Here is an 18,609-nt window from a genome sequence, read left to right on the forward strand (position 1 = left end):
CTAGGTTTAGGTAGACTTGGTTTGCTTCTGGAGCACTTGACCAGTTAACTTGATGTAAACAAAATCAGTTTCAATTAGATAGTTACATATACTAGTTTCTTTTCTGGTTTTGTGATAAAATACCTCGAGAAAAATAACTTAAAGTGGAAAAGGCTTATACTGGCTTATACTTCCAGAGGGGAAACACTTCATCTTGGATGGAAAGGCATGCTGGCAGGCGCATGAAGGCAGCCTGCTACTCAGGAGGGACATGTGTGTGCACGTGTGCATGCGTGCGTGTCTGCGTGCACGTGTGTGTGTGTGTGTGTGTGTGTGTGTGTGTGTGTGTGTGTGTGTGTTGGAGAGGGGGAGACAGACAGACAGACACACGAGAAAGACTGCAAGAAATGGGCCCAGGCAAAGCCTACCCCCCAGTGAAGTACTCTAGCTATGTTTGCCTCATAAAAATTCCAGCAGGTGGAGATCAAGTGTACAAACATAGGAGCATATCGGGAACATTTCACATTCAAAGTGCAACGGTGTCTGCTCCCTCTCTCCTGGACGTTTCCTTATAGGTTAGGTAGGAAGGAAGGACTTAGCTGGCAGCATATCCTGAAGTACATGGGAGATTTTGAGGAGCTGTGGAGTCCAATACAACAGCAAGGTACATAGGCTCCTAGAAACCACTTAGAGAGGCAAATTGAATAGTGATTGCATCCTACCTAGCAATAATTTAACAGCATTGGTGGCTCTGTTAGCTTGATTATTAAAGTTGTAGATGGCTCTTAGGTTAGTTACAGTTGCCACAATTAAAACAATAGAGATTATATTGAAATGAAAGTGGATAGAAGTGATTTAGGTTAAATGAAGTGCATTTGCTTTCTCTGTAAGCTTTATATGGAGCTGAAAGGTGTCTATGGAGTTATGGTGCTGTTAAGTTTTCCACATCAAGATCATACTATAACAGAAGTCTGAGTAAGCTTTCTACTTCAGGATTTGATGTTGATCAGTGTATATTTAGCTTTAAGAAGAGAGAGAGGTGAAGGGGCTTCGTATAAAAAGTAATTATTAAACAAGGTATTTAAGGTGTTATGAACATAATGCTGATTAGATTGAAGAATGCCGGTTTTTAAGGGGAGAGATTAGAGTGGAAATAGAAGGACTTATTCTTATGTTTAAGCAGATGGTAAATGCTGAAATCTAGAAAATTGCTCAAGTAATTGCTAATGTCTTGTATATTTTCCCATAATTGTTATTGCTAGTACCATTAACATTATACAACATGGTCATATTTTTTAATTTTAATAATGATATTATATTGTAGAATATAGAGCAGTGGTTCTCAACCTTTCTAATGCTGCAGTTTCTCATGGTGCGGTGACCCCCACAGCCATAAAATTATTTTCATTGCTACTTTTTAACTGTAATTTTGTTACTGTTATGAATCATAATGTAAATATCTTTGTTTTCTGATGGTCTTAGGCGATCCCTGTGAAAGGATCATTCGACTCTCAAATAGATTGGGACTCAGATGTTGAGAACACTGATAAAGATTATCAAAGAACAGTTTATTCCCAGTTTCCTGGTTACAAATAACTTTGCAAGTAATATGCTTGCTCATATGTGAGTTTGTTGTTATATAATTGATTAACAGGAGGGATACAAAAATATTTGTTTTGTACTTGGTTACACTGTCACTAGAGAATTGATTTATAACATCCCATAACCAATAAATACAGCTTGATTTTATTTTAATATGTCCCAAATGAGATGGTGAGTTGTCATTTAGCCTCCCATTTTTTATTTAACTTAAAAATTAAAATAAAATTGTGTAAAGTATTTCTGAAGAGGTCATTAATCTCCCTTTTCTGTGTTTGTGTGTGCACTCATGCTTGTGCGTTTGTGTGCACATGCGTGGGTGCCAGGATGTGCTTGTAGAGGTCCTAGGACAGCCTGGAGGAGTTGGTTCTCTTCTACCACACCACTGTGTGGGTTCCAAGTATTGAACTCAGGTTGTTAGGTTTGGAGTCCAGTGCTTTTCCTCTCTGAGCCATCTTGCTGCCTCTTTAATCCTTTATTAATATAAGAAAGCAGCTGAAAGGGTGACTTCCTTCTACAGCCTTGGAGGTGCAGACTTGGAGGCTGAACCTGTAATGGGCCCTCTGTCCCCAGCCGCCAGAGGAGGCTCCCTAAACAAGGCAGAAGCTTTAGGTTCCGAGATCCATCAACAAGTCTGCCCCTGGCCAGTCTTTAAGGCAGTCTTCTTTCCTCTGGTGAGGAGGCTTGGTGGAAACTGTACTCTGCTGCTTCTGAGGAGTGAAGGAGTATCTAGGGTGAGGCTCCTGGCTCTAGCAGAGAGCTTGGTATTCCTTCCTTCTTTTCTTCTGTTGGCTGCTGTAGCAGTTCTGGCTCTGTAGATCTGGAAGGTCCAAATTTATGGCAGTACCAGGGTGCCAGCCAGGCCTTGTTTGGTTGAGTGTGGGTATGCAAATGTGAAGAAATAGGAGCAAACAGTGAAGAATTGTCAAACCTGGTGGGGGAGGGAAAGAACCCTGAGTTGTCCCAGAGTTGCTGAAAATTCACAATCAGATCCTGTGATTTTTGTCTGTGCAAAGGTGGAGACCTTTGTTACGAAGTTCGGACTGTTTTTGGTTGCTGCTTTTTGCAGGCTGCCTGTTGCTTCCCTGATTCCTTCAGCTAGAGGGAGGAAGAGAGAGGGGGTGGGGAGGGAGGGAGGGGAGAGGGAGAGGAGGCGGGAGAGGTGGAGGGAGGAAGGGAAGAGAGAAATTGCACATGCAAGCACATGTATGCTGCTACTGCACTAACATTGATCAGCACTCTGCTCTCCAGCTCCTTTGCTCTCAGGACTTCAGCTTGCTTGTCTCAGAAAACTTTGTATGGGCACATGCACCCATGCGTGCATGCACGCACCAGCCCTTGCATGCACAGTTGAAGTCTTCTTGCGTCTCATTGGCTGGTCTACTGTCAGCTGAAGCAAACTGCATGCACAGCCTAGAACTGATATGAGAAAGCATTACATAAGAGCTTCAACTCGAACACCACTCTCGCATTTGTATTTTAAGTATATCTGCAGAGAAATATAAATAAAGTACATAGTGGAATTTAAAGAATGAAAATTAAAAAAAAAGTTTTTTTAATGTGTATAAGTATTTTGCCTGCATGTGTGTTTGTGCAGCCCATGCATGTATGGTATTTATGAAGGCTAAAGGAAAGTGTCAGATCCCATGCAGATGAATTAAAAGATAGTCTTGAGCTGCCGTGTATACCAGAAGGACAGAACAAAATTTTTTTAGTTATTAAAATTTGGATAAGAATTGGTATGCTAACTTTTTAGTGCTGATCACTTTATTTTCCCATCCTTAAGAAAACTCATGAATTTTAAAAATGGAATACTTTGTAAAAAGAGTACTTTGAGATTCATAGTAAAATGGGGCAAAAGTTACAGAGATTCCCCATAGTTGCTTTGTCTCCTCTTTTAGTAGCATTTCCCACCAGTAGCTGTGCCTTTGTTACAACTGATGAACTTTCATTTCTGTGTTACTGTAATCCAGCAGTGTATAGTTTACATTAGGGTTCATTCTTGGTATTGTATATTGTATGTACAAATTCATGGGGGTGTGTAGCTATCATGCTATCACAGTGTGGTGGTTTGAGTAAAAATGGCCCCCATAGGCCCATAGGGAGCAGCACTCTTAGGTGTGGTCTCAGTGTAGTAGGTGTGGCTCTGTTGGAGGATGTGTGTCACTAAGGGGTGGGCTTTGAGGTCTCAGATGCTCAGTCTAGGCCTAGTGTGACTTTTCCTGCTGTCTGTGCATCCACATGTAGAACTCTTAATTCCTCTCCAGCGCCATGTCTGCTGTGTGCCGTCATGCTTCCCGTCCTGCTGACAGTGGACAGGGCCCCTGAGCTGTAAGCCAGCCCCAGTGACATGGTTTCCTTTACAAGCGTTGCCATGGTCATGGCATTTCTTCACAATAAAACCCTAAGGTACACGTAGAGTTTTACTTCCCTAAAAACTCTGTGTGGTCTGCCTTTTTTTTTCTTTATATTGAAAACAGATTTTTTTCCCCTTTCATAATCTATCCTGGCTATGGCTTTCCCTTTCTCTGCTCCTCCCAGTTCTTCCTCACCTCCCTCCTGTCTGGATCTATCCTCTTTCTGTTTCTAGAAAACAAACAGGCTTCTGAGGGATAATAATAAGTAATACAGTAAAACATAATAAGATAAGACAAAAGCTAACATGTTGGAACAGGACAAAACAAACAGAAGGAAAAGAACCAAAGAAAAGGCACAAGAAACAGATGTAGGTGCAGACTCCCTCAGAATCCCATAAAAAACACTAAGCTAGAATTTATATTCAAAGAACTGTAGGGTAAATATAAGAAAAATATAAATAAAATAAATAAGATTAAATTTAAGTAAAAATTAAAAGGAAAAGTCCTGACATGACATTATGAACCAAAGAACCTCCAGAGATGCCCCGAGTTCCTTCTCTATTGACCATGTATCCACTGCTGGGCATGGGCCTTACCCATAAGGCTTGTTTTCCCAGTGGGACTCCCTTAGAGAAAACTACATTTGCATCTGCAAATAGTTATAAATTGGAGGTTGCTTCTGGGTTAGGGATGGGGCATGTGTCCACCTCTCCTTTGACCTCTAGGACCCCATCTGGTGCAGGTCCTGTGCATGCTGCCTCAGTCTCTGTGAGCTCATGTGTGCATAGAACTTGTTGATTTCGAGGGCCTTGGTATCTTGGTGTCCTCATCCCCTCTGGTTCTAACACTGCCCCCTCTCCCACAGGGTTCCCTGAGTCCTGAGGGGAAAGGCTTGATGGAGACATCCTGTTTAGGGCTGAGTGCTCTGCGGTCTCTCACTCTATGCATCATGTCTGACTCTGGGTGTCTGCTGCAAGACAAAGCTTCTCTGAAGATGGTTGAGCAGTCACTGACCTGTTTCCCTGGCCAGAGTACCTTTTTCTTTTCCTTAATTCTTGGCAAACACTAATCTTTTAACTGGCTTTGTAGTTTTGCTTCCTCCTCCTCCTCCTCCCCCTCTTCCTCCTTCTCTTCCTCCTCCTCCTTGCTCTTCTTCTTTCTCTTCCTCCTTGTCCCCCTTCCTCCCTCCCCTCCCCCTCCTCTTTCTTTCTTTCTTTCTTTCTTTTTTCTTTCTTTCTTTCTTTTTTTGACACAGGGTTTCTTTGTTTAGCCTTGGCTGCCCTGAAACTCGCTCTGTAGATCAGGCTGGCCTCAAACTCACAGAGATCACCCTGCCTCTGCCTCTGAAAGGTGTGTGCCAGCACTGCCTGCCCAGTCTGTCAGCCTTTGCCAGACATCTTTAAGAAGGAGAATTCAAGCTGGAGATGCAGTTCAGTGTAGAACATTTGCCTTTATTATGTTTGGGTATCTCCCTTGCATCTCCCTAATCTCCTCAGGACTTTTATCATCCTTGGACCATAGATTGTTTCTACTTTTTAGCTGTTTCCAGTGGTTCTGCAGTGAATCCTGGTATATAAAAATCTGTTTGATGTTTCTTTCTTGATTTAAGCTGGTCTGGAACTCTAATTTCCTTTGCTTTGTGAGTGTTCAGATGATAGGCACGAACCATTGTAACTGTCCTATTTGCATTTGGTTAGATTTTCCTTGAGAATTTTTTTTAAGTGTATAAAGATGTTATTTTATTAACTCAGCTAACCAAATATAATTCCCCACTCCTGGGATGGCAGTGAGTGGAGGTGAGTGAGAGTTCTGGTTCTGATTCTGATGTATCTCAGGTATGTAGCAAATTCATTGTGTGAATCTTAGGAAGCCCTAGTAACGTAGGTATGGTAGTATATGGTGTAAATTAGGTTTCTCTTTTTCAGGCCAAGTGAGAAAAGACAGTTTGAACTGAGGTAGTGTAGTGTCCAAGGGAATAAAGAAAGGCAGATAGATTCCAGATTCATTGAGGCATTTGAATTAGCTTGTTGATTAGATGTGAAGGTTAAAGGGAGAAAAAGGAAAGAGTTACGGATGATGGCTTGGATTTGCCAGGATTAGTATGATAGTTTTGCAGTGAGAGATAAGTAAAACAGATGGGGAAAGGTTTGCCAGGAAAGATAATGGCTTTGGCTTTGACGCTGCATCTTTTTCTTGATGCATGGTCTTAACTGTAGTGTAAGATGGCCTGGCACACACTGTGTGATCGGTGCTGGCCTTGAATGTGTGGCATCCTCTTGCCTGTTCCTTCCAGATTCTGGGACTACAGATGTGAGCCGTTAAAATACCCAGTTGAGAAGCTGATTTAGAAACACTCTCACTTAGAAGGACAGGAAAATTTGATTTTGAAGGATAGCTGTGGTCTGGATTAGATTCTAATCTTAATAAATTAAATCACCTGAAGAGTATATGATAAGCTAAGAAGTAAAGTATGAGGCCTGCCTGCAAACTCTTCCAGCACTTTGCGTGAAGGAATGTGCTGTTTCCAGAATCCAAATAGATAACTAAATGTTGTGCTTCTTTCTTGGTGGTGGGGAGGGCTAGGTACCTGATTTATCCTTCAGCTTAGAAGGAATAGCTCTGCATGCCCCACACTACTGGACTTTTTAAGAATTTCACTGAGGTAGAAGGCCCTTGAATTTTGGTTGGATTTATTTCCCATCCTCTGATGTGCCTGTGTGTTCCCAACAAGTCCAGAGTGATTATTTTCTCCTGCCAGCTTGGTCCAGTCAGCATAACGTCATCAATAGTGTGGGCCAGTGTGAAATAAAGGGAGATTTTATGAGATCTGCCGCCCTGCGTCTTTTAAGTCCTTGATGATGCACTCATTTCTGCAGTTCTTCTTGTGATACCATACTGTCTTTGACTTACTAGTTTACTTGGCAAAGTCAATTCCAGTAGCTTCTATTTTGCCATTCAAACCATAGTAGCCCTCACTCCACAGGTGAGAGAACAAGTGTGGGAATTCTCTCAACTTCCACATGTGTCTATCCAAAATTTGTATTATGGGATTGGGGAAACAACTTCAGGATGAGTGTGGGACCTACTAGACCTACTGTGAGTTGGACGCAGCCAAAACTGCATTAGCCACCTGCCCTCCATGAACCCCTACTTTAACTAGAAGGCTACAGTGCTTCTTGGCGTCTCCTTGAATCAGTGTCAGTTCTGAGCTGGTACTCAATAGACCCCAGAAAGGCTTGTTGTTCCCTTCCCCCACTGTACGGTTACCCTTGTAAAAGCCCCTAGGTCTCTCAGGGGAAGGATGACAAAAAGACTAGCCATAAAACTCTTAGGCTTATCAAGGTCCATCCTCAGGGCCACCTGGCAGCCCCCTCACTCAGTGGGTTCTTGGTCTGCAAACTGGATCAAATGTGGAATTGGTTCATGCACTGAGATTCCCTCTTACATTCGTTTGAAATTTTTTTTCTGTTTATAAAGATCAAACAAATGGAGTCAGCGTATTTATTTCATGCCTGGAAACACCATGATTAGCCAGTACCAAAGTTCCATATGAATCATGCCACCATAAAAGTCACTTAGCTTGTGCCGCCCATTACAGGTCAAGCCATTATGGACATTGCTTTGCCTGTGCTGCTATCACAATAACTACTATGGCCTTGACTTTAGCAGAGCTTTCACCTGACCTCTGCTGCGCCAGGGCCTAAGTAAACTCATCACATTTAGTTCATCCAGCTGAGTAGCAGCGTCCCTGGCTCTGAAGATCTGGCAGAAGGAAGGGGGTGATGATAAAGTTCCTCACATGTGGGGGTGCCTCTCTCTCCATCTGCTGGTCATGAAGTTGGATGTGTTAGTCGCAGTGTACCTTCTCACTATCCCTATGTGTCAGGGGTTTGGCTCTGATAATGGGCAGGGGATCCTGATGGCTGCATGATGCACCCAGATAATGTATTTAATGCTCTCTTAGTGAGGGTTCTGTTGCTGTGAGGAGACACCATGGCCATGGCAATTCTTATACAGGAAAACATTTCAGTGGGGCTGGCTTACAGTTTCAGAGGTTTAGTCCCTTATTGTCATGGCGGGAAACATGGTGGCACACGGGCAGACATGGTGCTGGAGAAGTAACTGAAAGATCTACATCAGATCTGCTGGCAGCAAGGAGAGAGAGAGAGAGAGAGAGAGAGAGAGAGAGAGAGAGAGAGAGAGAGAGAGAGAGAGAGACAGAGAGAGAGAGACAGAGACAGAGACAGAGACAGAGACAGAGACAGAGACAGAGACAGAGACAGAGACAGATTAGGCCTGTATTGAGCATTTAAAACCTCAAATCCCATCCCCAGGGACAAATTTCCTCGACAAGACCACACCTCCTAATCCTTTCAAATAATGGCACTGTTATGGAAAGTGAGCTTATGGGGGCCATTTCCGTTCAAGCCCCCACAAGTAGTGCTTCCCAGGGTCTGTGTACAGAAGATGTCTTTTCAACCTTTTTGAATTTGTGAAATGTTTTAAATTAGTTTTCCCCCATTCTTACTTGATTTCTTTCTATTTCATTCCCTCTTTCTTGATTTCCACTCCCACACCCCCTATCTCTCTCTCTGCACACCAGGGTGGACTTGAATTTACAGGTAGCTGTTTGCCTCTGCCCCCAGAGTGTCGGCATTAGAGGCGTGCGCCACCATACCTAGCCTTCTAATTAGTTTTTATGGTGGAATGATGGCGAAAGAAAGCAACATTATTCCCATAAGTTATATTTTTAAGAGATTCTTTTTTTTAACTAACTAATTAATTAATTAATTAATTAATTTTGTATACAGTGCTCTGCCTGCATGTACACCTGCTGGCCAGTAAGAGGGCATCAGATCCCATTATAGATGGTTGTGAGCCACCATGTGGTTGCTGGGATTGAACTCAGGACCTCCGGAAGAGCAGTCAGTGTCCTTAACCTCTGAGCCATCTCTCCAGCCCCGTTTAAGAGATTCTTAATGTCATTTGATTTCTTTTTTAAATATTTAAAAAATTTCACTGTATGTGAGTGTTTTGCTTGCATGTATATGTGTGCTAGGTGTGTGTCTGGTGCTGAGGGTATCAGGAGGTGGTGTCCAGTTGCTCCCTGAAAGCTACAGTTACAGGCGGTGGTGAGCTGCCATGTGTGAGCTTGGGACTAACCCTCGGTCAAGGAGCAGGAGGCCTGGAGACTTAAGTTTTTATTCTTTATAGAGTGTGAAACCTCAATATTTTGTCACAGCCCAGATTAGCAATTTATTCACGAAGACCGCCATGATGGCTTAGTTAGCCCCTGAAGGTCCCAACTTTTAACCTTCTCATAAGTTTCAAACATACACATTTTCATCTTACCCATTCAGACCACAGCAATATCTGACTGTGTTTTCCAAAGATTTTTAAAAATTGAATTTAGCATTACTTAACTTTCTGTGAGATTAGTCTTTCATTAACTTGGCTTCTGCTGGTTTACTTGGTTCTTTGAGATGATATGGGTTGTAAATTTGCTGAACTCATGTTTTCTGTGTGATAAAGCCACCATGATAAAGTTACCATTTCGTTCAGTTTCATTACTTTCACAGTAGGGGGTTTACCTAGGCAGTGCTGTATCTCTTCTAGGAATTAGACGATGAGCGTGACTTAAGGACGGTTTCCCACTCAAGAGCTTGCTTTTCTCTGCTTGGCCTTTTCTGATGGAGACTCATATGCAGAGTTAGGGGCATAGTGTGGAGTCCTAGGAGACTGTGACGCAGAGCCTCTCAGCTAGTGGAAACGCCGTCTTAACTGATCTGTAAAGTATTTGTCTTCTTGTACACCACATTCTCCAGATGCTTGCCAGCTCCTTGTTGGTAAAGATTTTCAGTTATGCTTGAAAGCTGTAGCTATTGGTGTATTTTTATTTTTTATGATAGCTGCCAACCCACACAGCAGGCAGAGGAAGAGCCTGCACAGCTTCGTGCTCATTTCTATGGGAATAGCATAATACTGCAGTGGCAATAGTAAACTACGTGCTGTAGTGAACTATGAACACATTCAAGGAGGCGGTGACAAAAGAAAAGATTTTAAATGCAAAAGAATCAGGAAAAATACATAAGATTTTTGAAATAAGAATTATTAGCTACAAAGATTAATAACAAGGGTAGTTTCAGTCCAAGTTGCTGGGCAGATGCTCCCACAGAAGGTTTTTCTTTTGTTTGTTTGTATGTATAAAGTTGTGCTGATCTTTGTGCAGGGTGGTGGGTCTCGTAACCTTTTGTGGTAGTACCACCAGTTGTGTGAGGACTTTTCTTTAATAATCTCACAGCTTTATTTTTTCTTAGGGTTGGTTTAAGTGATTCCATTTTGATTCTGGTAACTTTCTATGGTGGTGCTAGTATGATTCTGACATGTAGATTGTGTTTGTATGTATTTTGCATACATTTGTATTTGCTGGGACTTTAAACATGCTTAAGCAGGAACTTTACCATTGAGTGACATCCTCAGCTCAGATTATCTAAATTTCATTAAGTAAACAACTAGGCTGAAATAGATCAACAATTTGTTTCAAAGAAAACCTCTGCTTTAGGCTTTAAGGACAATTGTTCCTTTAAGGTATTATGTACAGTAGGTAATGATAGCAGCCCTGCTTTCTTTTTGGCCAATAAAGTACTGTTTTTCATTTTGTGTTTCAAGTTTGTGTTTAGTTGATAGCAGTCTTGCAGAGGCTAATGCTGCATTATCTTAGTTGTTAGTAATATGAGGCAATTGTATATTATTAACAACCTACGATATTCTGTATATTATAGTTATTTATTACTTGTTTGGATATCGTAGATGTTCTTGTTTCCTAATTGTAGGTATTGATGTGATGTTATTTGTAAGAAATGTATGATTGGGTCCATCTTAGTTTATGCCACAGACTATTACTACCTTTGGGATTTCCTGTAATAGTGAAAGCAGCTTCATTCTTGATTTGTAGTAAGCCCTTTCAACTTCACCTTTAGTTTGTGCTAATGAGGTGACTCTCTAAAGTTTTGTGTTTGTTTGTTTTTTATATGGGGAATTGAACCTAAGGCCTTGAAGATGCCAGGCAAGTACTCTACCACTGAGATATGACTTCAAACCCTTCCCTCCTTTTTGAAATTTTTATTTTGAGACAAGACCTTGCTTAACAGCTCAAGTTGGACTTGAACTTGCTTTGTTGTAAAGCAGGCCTTAAATTTGGGACAGCCATGCCTTATTATCGGGTCCAGCATGAGGTGGTAACTGATGCTTCCCTAGTTGTTTCAGATTAGAGACTACTTGTGCCATTGCAATGAGTCTGGCTGCTAGAGCAACACAGGCTGGGTGGTAAGGTGAGACAAGATGTTGAAAGGAAGGCAACTCTAATGGGAGAACTGCGCAATGAGAGGATAGGGCTCTTGTTACTGAAGCCTTGCTGCAGAGTTAGTTGAGCAGCAGACTAGGGTGGTTTGTGAGGGGCAGTTAACTGCCATCCCCTGGCACGTGGGCCTCATGAAGCATGCTGACCCTAACCCCCTAGGCTGAGGTAAGCTTCAGGTTGTCGGATTTCTAGAGCTAAGATCATTATTTCCTCAGGCTACTCCTGCCACTTGTTAGTGTGCCCAGTGTGCAGTTACATATTATATAAGGGTAGGCTAGCAGTGGGTAGTTGCCCTGAGGTGCTCTTGCTGATTGCCAAACTAATGAAAACACCATAATTCTCTGCTTCAGTTGCCAGAGACACTAACCCAGAGATTCCAATTTGGAACTTTGAGCTGCACCTTCCAACCCCAGGATGAAGAAGGGCTGGATGTTAAGTTAATCACCAATGGCAGTGACTTAATCAGTCATGCTTAAGTAATGGAACCTCCATAAACATCTTAAGTTTGCAAGTTTGGAGAGTGTCTAAGTTATTGAACACATCCATTACTTGATAAGGAGGCATGTTCCAAATTCCAATGGGACAAGAGTTCCTTTGCTCACAATACCCCCAGATCTTGCCTTAAACCCTTCTTCATCTGGCTGTTCATTTGTATCCGTTACAGTAAAATAAGTAAAATGTTTGTCTGGGCCTCTGAGCCTTTACAACAAGTCACTGAACCAGAAGACAGGTTGTGGGAACCCTTGACTTATGGTCAGTGGACAGAAGTTTGGATAACTTCAGGATTTTTCCTTGGTGATGGCAAGTCTTATGAAATAGATCCTTCAGTCTGTGTGGTTTGCAGAATGTCCCAGAAGTGCTGAATTTTAATAGGCTGTAGGACATGGCATTAGTACCCAGAGAAAACTGAAGCTTGGTGTGAAAAATCAGATAAATGGTGAATGGAAAAATATTTTTGTTTCATTTTTTTCTTAGTCTGTTTGGTATATCAAGTCAAACCAGGAATAAGTGCCTCTTCTTTCACTGAGGCAAGACAATGCAGGCCTGATAGGGAAACAGTATTCAGAGGGAGGCAACAGAGGCCAAGTCAGACACAGGCTCCGCTCCAGTTGTTGGGGACCCACTTAAGGACCAAGCAGCCTGTCAGCTTCATATGTGTAGAGGATCTAGGTCCAGCTCATAAATGCTCTTTGGCTAGTGGTTGAGTCTCTGTGAGCCCCCTGGGCCCAGGTTAGTTGGCTATGTAGGTCTTCTTGTGGTATTCTTGACCCCTCCAGCTCCCTCAATCCTCCCCTGACTCTTCCACAAGACTCCGAGTTCTGCCTAATGTTTGACTGTGGGTCTCTGCCTCTGTTTCTATTAGCTGCTTCATGAAGCCTCTCAGATGACAGTTATGCTAGGTTCCTGTCTGCAAGAATAGCAGAGTATCACTAACAGTGTCAGGGGTTGGGTCTCTCCCATGAGGTGGGTCTCAAGTTGGGCCAGTCATTGCTTTACCGTTCCCTCACTCTCTGTTTCATTATTTATCCTTGCACATCATGTAGGCAGGACAAATTTTAGGTTGGGGGGTTTTTGGATGGGTTGGTGTGTCCCTCCCTCCACTGGAGGTCCTGCCTGCCTACAAGATGTGGCCATTTCAGTCTGAGTATCCCCGATACTAGGAATCTCATCTAGGATTACCCCTGTACCTTCCCAGGAACCTCCCCCATCCCAGGTCTCCAGCATGTTCCAGAGATGCTCCAACCCCAATTTCCCTTCTCTCTCCCAGCTCTCTCATCTCACCTCCATCCCTGCTTTCCCTGCACCCAATTCCTCTCCACTCCCTCTCTCATCCAGTTCCCCCTCTCCCTCCACTTCTGATGTTTACTTTATTTCCCCTTCTTAGTAGGATTCAAGCATCCTTCCTTGGGCCCTCCTTGTTACTTAGCTTCTTTGGGTATGTAGGTTGTAGCATGGTTATCCTGTACTATATAGCTAATATCCACTTATAAGTGCGTACATGCCATGCATGTCTTTCTGGGTCTGGGTTGCCTCACTCAGGATGGTCTTTCCTAGTTCCATCCATTTGCCGGCAAATTTTAAGATTTCCTTGTTAGCGATAGCCTAGTAGCATTCCATTGTGTAAATGTACCATAGTTTCTTTATCTATTCTTCAGTTGAGGGACATCTGTGATGTTTCCAGTTTCTGGCTTTTACAAATAAAGTTGCTATGGAAATAGTTGAGCAAATGTTCTTGTGGTATGGTGGAGCATCTTTTGGGTATATATGTTTAGGAGTAGCATACCTGGGTCTTGAGGTAGTAGTAAAAAAAAACTGCATGGTATTTTTATATATTTGTTTTTTAAACTTTGATCATAGCTTTGTTTTGAACATAACAAAGAATAAAAACCATAGATGTTTTTCATTTTAGTAGATAATTCACTGTTTGGAATGTTCTTCCTCTGGCTTCTGGAAAAGTCTTGATCAAACTTCAAGCCCAAACATGAGAGGAGTTGAAGTGTTGTTAAAAGTTTGTTTATGGCAAAGAGCAGTAGTAGTATCCATTTTCTGAGTTCCTACTGGGCCTTACTTCTTTCTGTCTGCCACCTTGTGTGATACTTTTGGTCTCTAATACAGACTATGACTATTGCTGTTATCCGATTTTGGGCCTAGAGCCCTGTACACTTGCTGTTTGTGCTTTATTTTTGGTGATCTGGATTTTTGTTTTGAAAACACTTTTTCCTTTTTAATATTTAAAAATCTCTGCATTATTGACCCATGTTTGGAACAGAGTTGTCTGGTTTTTGCATTAACTCTAAAGTGCTATTTGGATCAGCATTCTGAACAAACTTTCTTTCCCATAGCATCCTTGCGGCCTTTAACCTTCTTTATCCCATTCCTCAGCCTCCCAAAATGCAAGGATGACAGGCAAGCATGCAGCATCAAGTCTTGTTTTTGAGTATATCATTTTGGGAAAGAATCTTAAATTACTTTTTGGAGGAGTTAACATTGACAAAAGAAAATATAAAGTTAAAAGTTTATAAGCTACAAGTTAAATATAAATATTTCATGGGCATTCAGTATAGTAAAGACATACAACGAATAAGTCTAGAACATTTTACAAAGTTAAGTTGTGAAAATTTTGAAGAGACTATGGAAGGCAAGGCACGCTCCTCCATAGAATCAGGGAATCAGAGATGCCCAAGAGCAAATCCCACTAGGTGAGAATAAGCCATTACCACGGGATTTGAGCCAAACTTGAAGCAAATGTTATTAAACACTGGCCAGGTTCATATCAAGGATTCCCAGAGAATGACTTCAAATTACATTAGTCTGGTGCTTATAAAGGTGAAACCCACAAGGCTACATCCTTCCTGCCCTTGTCCAGTCGGGAGCAAGCACACCTCCTGATGTGCTTCCTGCCTGCATACCTTTGGCCTATGTGTGACCAGGCACATCTTGTACATTTGAGGCAGCCAGTGTTGTTTACAGAAGCGAAAACATGTGGCTTATTATCGTATACGCTCAATAGCCCACACCATTCCAGGAAGTTATCTGTCCTTGGGCAAGGGGGCTTACAGGTTAGAGGCATTTTTATTTTATAGATCTCTTCAACAAAGTAATTTAAGCTTCAAGCACAACTTTAGCCTTCACACAAGAAGAAAAATCTGAGGATTCTACTTCTGAAAAACATGTAACTCCTTTCACATAAGTACCGAGTAGAAGAAATGTTAAATCAATATACCATTGTGTTCATGATGATTAAGAATTGGTCACTGGTCACTGAGAAGGAGTTAGGATGATGCTTGGCTTTTGATACCCTCCTCCCAAGTTTGTTTCTATAAAGCTGTTTGAGATCAGTGCAGTAGATAAAAACAAAAGTCCCAAATGCAAAACAAAACCTTCAGTGACAAAGTCTAGTAATCACCAATCAATCTCCTTCCCTATACATATCACTGAAGACTTGGGCCTGCCATCAAAATACTCAAGACATAGATGGCAAATGTTATCAGTGGGAGAACAATCTTCTGAAGAGAAGGTTGGGATCACCATTATAGCTATTTGGAAAATCACCTGACTGAAGTTTCACAAGAACCTGCTGTGTCTCAGTCCAGATTTAAAAACTTGGCCTATTCCCCTGCAAAGACAGGCACCTCAGAACAGGCGTAAGGATAAAAAGAATAAGATAGTAAGAGGAGGCGACAAGTGGAGACCTATGGCCCTTCTCTCCCCATTACGCCAGCGTCACGTCTCCCTCCCTCTCTGCACTGTGAAGACTGCAGATTCAAAACCTGGCCCGACGCCATACTCAGGAGGATGATCCTGACTTTTGCCCAAAGACAGATTACAGAGCCATCAGTCGGTGTGGTTCATCAGAAATAGCAGAGTGAGCCCTGTGGGCTTTCCGGAGGCGCAGGCCAGGCCCTCCTCTTCCAAGTGACGTCATTGCCATCAGCACCAACTCTACTTTGGTCATTTCCTAAACTCTTTTTAGCTGACTTTCTCAGGGTAGTTTCCCAGTAGAAAAGACAGTCACCACACTGAGGACAGCAAATGATGTTCAGGTTCTAAGGCCTGCTGAGCCATGTGGGCAGAAAGAAACTGTAGGTTTCAAATGGAGTAATATACATGTCCTTCCTTTGTGTTTAATTTTATAGTTTTTCAGTGTGCTATTGTTTCTACTAGTTGAGTTATTTTCTGTCAGAGAGACAGCTGTTTTTATTCTGAGAAATGAGCCTGAATAGAAAGTGAAAGTACAGTAAAGCTGTTGACTCGACTCTGTGGTGGAATCCGCTCCCTGCGTCCGTCCATGTACAGTTTACTTGCCCTGTTTGCCTGGTTCAGCTGAAGCTGAGGCCACAGAGCCGTCAGCTTGGACAGCACGTCTTGGTGCTAATGGGTAAATGTGCACCCATTATGTCTAGCTCCTCTCATTTTCTTTCACTTTTGGCCATAGATTAACTTTTACATACTTCATCTTTAGCTTTTTTTCAAAATTCTGTTTTTCCTCAAGTGGTGTGGTAGGCCTCAGGGTACAGTAGCAGCTGTCCTTGTATGGCCCACTGCTGCCCCCTTCATTGGAAAGAGCGCTGGCGTCATCCTTTATGCCACAGTTAGGACATCCCTCTGACTTGTGCTGCGGTTTCCTCTAGCTCTCATGTTAAAACAGTAGCTACGCACAAGATGATCTTTCTTCCTTGTCATTCTTTAGCTAGACTGTCACAGAACCTTGAATGCTTTCTGAGGATACTAGCAAAGATAAGTACAGGTTGAATATCTCCTTTTGGAAATGATTGTGACTGAAAATGTTTCCGGGCTCAGATTTGCTTGTATGCAGGTGAAGTATCTTGGAAAGGAGGACCAACCCTAAACACGGAATTAATTTATATTTCATACACACATTATACATTTAAACTAAAGGTACTTTTATATAGTGTTTTAAATAATTTTGTGTGTGGAATAGTTGGTTGTGAAATGTTAAACATTTTCCTTATCCCTTTTATGTTTCTCTTTAGGCAGGGTCTTACACAGCCTACGCAGGCCTCAATAAGGACCCTCATGCCTCAGTCTCCCCAATGCTGCTGTTATAGGCTGGTGCCACCAAGCTTGGTGAATTGTTTACTTGTTGTATCATGTTGGTACTCAAAAAGTGCAAGATTAGCCAGATGTGCTGACACATGCCTCTGATCTCAGCACTCGGGAGGCATAGCCAGGCAGATCGCTGTGAGTTCGAGGCCAGCCTGGTCTACAAAGTAAGTCCAGGACAGCCAGAGCTACACAGAGAAACCCTGTTTCAAAAAACAAAAACAAAACCCACAAACAAAACAAAACACTGAAAAAAAGGTAAGATTTTAGAGCATGCTAGATTTTAAGATTAGGGGTGTTCAGCTTGTAAGTTTTTGTTTGTTTGTTTGTTTAAGTTTAAAGCCATTCAGCTTCCTCCTCGTTTATCATGTTTATTTTATGTGTATGAATGTCTGCATGTCCACATGTGTACCTGATGCCCGTGGAGCTGCACATGGCTGTGAGCCAGCATGTAGGTGCTGGGAACTGAGCCCTGGTTTTCTGCAAGGCAGACAGTGCTCTCACCTGCTGAGCTGTCTCTCCAGCTCCAGTTTCCCGCTGTTATCATGGTATGTTTGGTTAATCTCTTCCCAGCATAGGAAATAAAAATGTAGTCTTATGTCCTACTTTGAGTAACTGTGTTTAAGAAGAGTTTGGGAATTTCCTTCAGACTTTAATTACCTGTTGTCATTTCCTGCTTGTCCCAATTTATATAAAAACAAAAGCTATAAATAAATATGTGAGGTATATAAGGAAATGAAATGGAATGTGGAGTATCTGATTAGTTTTATTTTAAGTAAATATTTTTAAATATAAAAGTAATGCAAGTATGGTTAAATTGTGAGAAAGAGTAGCAAAAGCAAAAATTGAGGAAAACTAAAACCCAAACCTTTGCAATTGTATAGTTATCATTATTTAGAAACATTTCTTTTTTAATGTTGTTATATAGAGCTTATATAATTATACTGCATATGCATATGTATTTATGCAGAAGGAATATGTGTGTGTATACACACAAACACATGCACACACACACACACACACAGATGGATATCTCGATTTGTAACTGAGGCCTCTGCCCCTTGTGTGCTGTGATTTCAGGTATGCCTCCATACCCAGCTGTTTTATATTTTCTAATATAATTTTAATGTTTTAACTGGTAGGAGTTCATTTTTGATTTGGTATTTAGATCAAATATATATGGACCATGTGCAGTATATGAATAAGGAAATAAAAAGGAAGATGGGCTATTTGATTTGTCTTATTTTAAGTATAAATATTTTTAAATATAAAAGTATTTTTATGTGTTGAAGCAAACTTGTAGTGAATTGTTTTCAATCTTGGGTACTTAAACATTTCTGTAGGATTTCTAATAAAGAATCAGTATTGATGAGTGATTGAGAACCACATTGTTCCAATTAAAACCTTTTCCTCTATTTATTAGTCATGTGTCCTTGGCAGGTTTCTTAGTTTGTGTGCCTTCCTTCAGTCTTGGGTAAAGTGGGAAGCTTGCACATTCTCTCTCTGTCTTTCTGTCTCTCTGTCTCTCTGTCTCTGTCTCTGTCTCTGTCTCTTTCTCTCTCTCTCTCCCTCCCTCCCTCCCTCCCTCCCTCTTTCCCTCCCTCCCTCCCTCCCTCCCTCTCTCCTTGCTTGTGTCTATTTTGGTGATGGTTGTTAACAGTATGTCATTTAGCTGCATTGATAGTTTTCTCTACAGGGACAGATGTCTTACCTGTCTCAGAGATACCATTGTGATTAAATATGTTTTAT

At 41.7% G+C, this 18,609-nt stretch overlaps 1 protein-coding gene across 3 annotated transcripts in view; it reads left to right on the forward strand.

Moving 5' to 3' along the window:
* The window catches only part of EEA1 (early endosome antigen 1), a 114,576-nt gene that overhangs the window by 11,943 nt on the left and 84,024 nt on the right, over nucleotides 1–18,609 (forward strand). The window lies entirely within an intron of this gene.

Source organism: Acomys minous (assembly GCF_964271855.1).
Source record: "Acomys minous genome assembly, chromosome: 9".
Taxonomy (NCBI): Eukaryota; Metazoa; Chordata; class Mammalia; order Rodentia; family Muridae; genus Acomys; species Acomys minous.